The 6,000-nt window shown below is 39.5% G+C and overlaps 1 long non-coding RNA gene across 1 annotated transcript in view; it reads left to right on the forward strand.

Annotated features, from left to right (window-relative positions):
* The window catches only part of LOC147349586 (uncharacterized), a 60,685-nt gene extending 55,302 nt beyond the window's left edge, over positions 1-5,383 (forward strand). The window contains exons 3-4 of the long non-coding RNA XR_015150018.1: positions 4,210-5,010; positions 5,209-5,383. This is a non-coding gene — a long non-coding RNA (uncharacterized LOC147349586). The remainder of the gene's footprint in view (positions 1-4,209; positions 5,011-5,208) is intronic.
* The last annotated feature ends 617 nt before the right edge of the window (positions 5,384-6,000 follow it).

Here is a 6,000-nt window from a genome sequence, read left to right on the forward strand (position 1 = left end):
CAGGCTACATTAAACATTCCAGAAGCACCAAACTGGGAGTCTTGCAGGGGAAATTTATGAGGGTGGAGAATTCTCTTAGTCAAAAAGATACAGCTCTATTCTCCTGGGAAACAACAGCCTTGCCAGTGTACAAGGTCATCTATTTACATGACTTATTTCATTGTGCTTATTATGTGTGGATAAAGGAAGAAAATAAATTACAGAAAAAGTGAAAGGGTAATTTGAAGTACTCTGCTTTTTTTTGGAAAGCAACTAACAGATTAGGGAAGTGATGACCAAAAATTTCTTGTATCATGCTGACTTATAACCCTAAAAAGCTTTTGATTCTAATTTCAAAAGGCAGGCAAATTACAAAAACATGGTTTAAGACTGTATTTGAGTTAATCTAAATACAGGAACACAAAAACTGTGGAAACTTAAAAAGAATGATATTTTTTAAAAAGTGTGTTAGAACTTCAGAAAAAAATTTTCAAATGCATTTTTAGTAATTGTTTCATTTTAATGATTTAAATGAAAAACAAAACTAACATTGAAAAACAACACTAAAAGGAAAACATATTTGCTGACGGGCAGCTATGGTTATGTCTCATAACCACTGGTGGGGTCTATACCCCAATGCCATCTGCTATATCCTAACTGTGAGGCACTAACTTGCATCTTGAGTGTTGGGCCTGAAAATCTAAACCTAAAATGTAAATATATCTCTACTAAAAGTCCCACTACAACTGCAGCAAAGTGATATGAAAAAGAAGAGCATTTTATTTCAGGAATTCTCAAAATATAAAGTACCATTTTGGACACATTGTTTCTCCAATGACTTTTTATGGTGAACCTATCATGTTCCCTGGTGGCTCAGATTGTAAAGCGTCTGCCCGCAATGTGGGAGACCAGGGTTCGATTCCTGGGTCAGGAAGATCACCTGGAGAAGGAAATGGCAATCCACTTCAGCACTCTTGCCTGGAAAACTCCATGGACGGAGGAGCCTGATAGGCTACAGTCCATGGGATCACAAAGAGTCGGACACGACTGAGTGACTTCACTTTCACTTTCACTTTTCATGTACTAGGATGTGGATATAAGGATGCAGGAAGGTTATCTCTCAGTTCCCTTAATGAGTCAGTAGTAAGGGTTTTTTAACCCAAGCATCTGGCAGACATTTTTCACGTCCTACTTCACTTTGTCCAATCTAACACACTTTGAACCCACTGACTAGCCTCTATTGATGTGGCATGCTTTGCTTACAATTTAGCACAAAAATGAATGCCCACTTTATGAAGCATGCATGAAATGAAATACAAGTTATTTTAAAGCTAAGGATACTGAAGTCTTAATTCTCCAAGTAGGAACCTGCCAGCTTATTGTGGAAATAATTATTTTGGCTCAAAGCAGCTGAGCTGCAGAAATATGACTTACAAGTTTTTAATTTCCTTCTAATTATTATTTGCAAGAGCTAATGATTATCAGTAGTATATGAAAATTCAAGAACATCATTTCATAATTATATATTTTTTATCTATTACAACATTCATAATACCCTGAAATTGAAGATTTTTGAAGCCATAAATTTTATAAATATATAAAAAACATGTTGATTCCACATGAGAATACATTAATAATTTTTCCCTAGAGTTTATAATTTATTGCATTCACTTGCTGATATATTGACTCAAATACTAATGTCTTAAAAACTGAGAAGCATATGTTTTGAAGAAAAGAAATATATTAATCTTTTAAAATAGTAGTTAACTTAAACCTGTTTTTCCCATGGCTGGCACTTGACTAGAATATCAAATTGCAAATTTCTGCAAGCGAAAGAGACATTCTGGCTGATGTATGGTCCACAGTCCAAAAGGATTGAGTGTGGATTTAAATGCAATCAAATTCTGAAATAACTTTATCCACAAAGAAATACATGAGCAAAATAGCCACGTTCATGCCCTCTCCTAAATCATGAATTTAAAGGTGCATACTGATAGAAATAGGCACTGAAAAGGTTTCTCAAGCTTTGGAATAGCTTTCTCCTTGGTTTTTATGTAACCCCCCTCCACATACCTCTTTCAAGAAACGCTGACCACAAAAGCTCAATATTTATGAAGATTTAATAGGACTTACCTGGTGGCTCAGATGGTAAAGCATCTGTCTGCTTACAACAGGGGAGACCTGTGTTCGATCCCTGGGTGAGGAAGATCCTCTGGAGAAGGAAATGGTAACCCACTCCAGTAGTCTTGCCTGGAAAATCCCATGGATGGAGGAGCGTGGTAGGCTACAGTCCATGGGGTTGCAAAGAGTCGGACACGACTAAGCGACTTCACTTTCAATGAGTCTCTAAGGCTGTTCAATGCGGGAGACCCAGGTTTGATCCCTGGGTTGGGCCTGGAAAATTCCATGGACTATACAGTCCATGTGGTCACAAAGAATTGGACACAACTGAGCAACTTTCACTTTCAAGGTTGTTCAAGGTTAAGGAGACCTGATAAGCTTTCCAGGGGAAGTAGATTTCCTTCCTAATAATCTCAGAGTACTTCCCAAGTTACAGTGAAACATCTCAATATGGGAGTGGGTACGTAAGGCCTGGGGCTGCATAAAAGATGTGGAGCAGGGATGAGAGAATTATTAATGATCTTGATGCCTTTCCTCTGAAATAATCTAATTTTTGTGCAGAGAAAAAATATTACTGTCCCTGTTTCTTATCAGAATCATGGAAAGAGAGGGTGTATCACAGGCCTGACCTTGTATCAAGAGCTAAGCTGAGAACATAGATCATCACACTTGTTTTCCTGTAAATACCTCAGAACACACTACACACCCATTTAATTTTTTTTCTTGTATTTGGTATGGAATCTTCCCTATCTTCAAATATGTATTTGAATTAGATGAGCTCAGGGAGCAAGAAAAAATTTGGAGATTCTTGGGCCCAAAAGTAAATTTTAAAATATAGATTAAAATATGGACAAAACAGACTAAATAATACTGCATAAATACCAAAAAAAAATAAAAAAATAAAAAAGGGACTACTTCAGGAATGGTGACTCTAAATACAGTAGCAATATTTAGGACAGACCTGTTTTGGGGCCCCTATAATTACTTTACTGTGAAATATTTTAGATCCAAAAAAGGTCAGGAGGACAATGCAAACTCTTGTACACACCAGTAAGCTTCATCATTTCTTAAAAGTTTTCTTTGTATTTAAGAAATGTGTCATTACAAACATGGTGGAAGCCCCCTGCCAAACCTCCTCAGTCCTATTCCCTGCCTCCCTCCCCTTGGTAAGAAGTAACAAAGTAATCAGTATCATAGTTTGCCTAACCTTTCACAGCGGGATTTTTTTGTCTCAACACCATGTTACTGAAAATATCCATGTTGATACATGCAATTCTAACCCATTCACTCTTATGACTCCAGAGTAATCCAATTTATAAATATAGCCTGATTCATCAATTCTTTTCATTTTTTTATTGATCAATTTTCTTAAAAGCCTATGAAGATTTACATTGGTTCTGCAATGAGCAATCTTATATTGTCACCTATAGTACTAGAATTCCAGGCTTCCACGGTGGCTCAGTGTTAAAGAATCCATTTGTAATGCAGGAGACATGGTTCAATCTCTGGGTCAGGAAGATTCCCAAAGGAAACGGCAACCCACTCCAGCATTCTAGACTGGGAAATCCATGGACAGAGGAGCCTGGTAGGCCACAGTCCATGGAGTTGCAGAGTCGGACTCAACTGAGTGACTGAACAACTCCAACAAAGGGTACATTTGCACTCATTTTCTGGGATACGTACTCTAGTGAGACTGCTCTGTTGTGGACATTGAGAGCTTCACTAGTACCAGATAATGACAAACTGTCATTTTAAGGTGGAATACCAATTTTCATTCCCTTTAGTAGTGCAGAAAAGTTCTTGTTTTTACACATCAAGGCCAATATTTGGCATTTTTTAACTAAAAAATTTCCCACTCTGAAGAATATGAAATATTTTTGTATTTTTTGCATTTTTGTTAGTGAAGTTAATATTTTCATGTTTTAGACTATGCAGTTTCCTCTTTGTGAACTTCCTGTTCATATCCTTTTCCCATTCTTCTATTAGTTCACTTTGCCTTTGTTTTATTGTATTTCAATATCTCATACACTAATTCCTTATTGGTTATATTTATTATTAAGATTTTCTCCCACTCTATACTTTTCCTTTTTTTTTTTGCTTACACCACAGGGCATGCATGCAGGATCCTAGTTCCCCCACGAGGGATCAAACCCCGACTCCTGCAGTGAAGCGCAGTGTCTTAACCACTGGACCGCCAGGGTAAGTCCCCATAGTATATACATTTGTATGATACAAAGGTGTTTGCTTAACCTGCTTGAATTTATAAATATTTTCCTTTGTAACTTATGCCCTTTGTATCTTAGTTAAGGACACAAACATCACCCAGAGATCATACAGATATTCTATATATTCTTTTTCTAAATGCTTTAAGATTTACTTTTCATAAATAGATTTTAATCCACCTGGAATTTATTCTTTAATGGGTTGATATTTTCTAATATTTTCCCTTTGGATATTAATAATCATATTTGAACCCCATGTATTGAATGTTCATCCTTTCTCCACCAATTTTTAAATTGCGGTATGCTGCTGCTGCTAAGTCACTTCAGTCGTGTCCGACTCTGTGCGACCCCACAGACGGCAGCCCACCAGGCTCCCCTGTCCCTGGGATTCTCCAGGCAAGAACACTGGAGTGGGGTGCCATTGCCTTCTCCAAAATTGCGGTATGGTTGACATTAATTCAGTCAATACAGAACACTTCTATCACAAAGATCTCTCAAGTTGCCTTTTACAGTCGTATTTCCTTTCCACCCACCCCCACTTCTTCTTTAATATCAGGCAATTGCTGGTCTGTTCTACATGTCTATAATCTTTGCATTTCAAGAATATTACATACAGTTCCGGCAGGGAGTGCGGTGAGAAGCGGATGGCGGCCTTCAACCCGGAGGTCCTCTGGCCTCCGGTGGGCAGGTGAATTAGGAGTCCCCAGGCCTGGACCTCCTGCGGGCGGGCGAGCCGGGGGCCGGGACCCGCGGTGGGTAGGTGAACTGGGGGCGCACTCACTGGGACAGCTTGGGCTGTGTCTTGCGGTGCCCCAGAGCTCTCACCACCGCCACCCACTGGAAGCCGCAGCAAACCTCACCCTCACCCTCACCCTCACCTCTGCAGCCTAATGTCGGCGGCCGCTGAGAGCCCGGATCTCGCTGACCAACCCACGCGGTTTCTTGGCCCAAGGCTGCATGGCTTAGGCCAAGCCTCCGCCAGGCCCTCACGGGTGGGTGTGGACGCCTTGGACCCGCGCGGATCCGGTACCTGAGGTGACCGCTTACGCGTGGAGACTGACGAAGACCTTAACGGCTCGGAAGGTGAGCTGAGCCGCGGTGGGCAACGGGTAGAAATTAACGGTTCGGCAGTTGGTGGTGGTTCTGCCAAGACCTTGACGTCGAAAGACATTAATAGAAATGGTGGAATAACTTACCGCATGCAGCCAATAGGAACTAACCATCGCCCTTTGGGAAGACTTCCTGTCCATTTATAGAAGGCCTATGTCTATAATATGAAAAAGCTGCTCTCAATTTTTCACTCAACCTTGCAAAAGGAAACTCACGCTATATCTAGGCCTTCTAGATACGAAGAGGTTGCTGAAGTATGATAAAGTCAAGTTAGAAAATCATATATCTTGTAAATGCCCATTTGTTTCTTTTTTTAAAAACATGGAAAAGACGTATCTTCTGGAAATAATTTTTCTAAATGGAGTTGTTTGACCACTGTAAAATAGTAAAAAAAAGTTATAGATTAAAAGTCACACAGACTTGATGCAACGAAGAGTGTCCTAGATACATCAACCAAGGTAGAAATCCTAAAGGAAAAGACTGACAGATTTAATTACATTAAAATAGAAACACACATAGCATTTTCTATCTCACCTATAGATAAAGTGATAAGTGTGTGAATATCCAG

The sequence above is a fragment of the Bos grunniens genome, chromosome 21, assembly GCF_055505025.1.
Source record: "Bos grunniens cultivar Pamir isolate PY7600 chromosome 21, Bosgru_T2T1.0, whole genome shotgun sequence".
NCBI classification, from domain to species: Eukaryota; Metazoa; Chordata; class Mammalia; order Artiodactyla; family Bovidae; genus Bos; species Bos grunniens.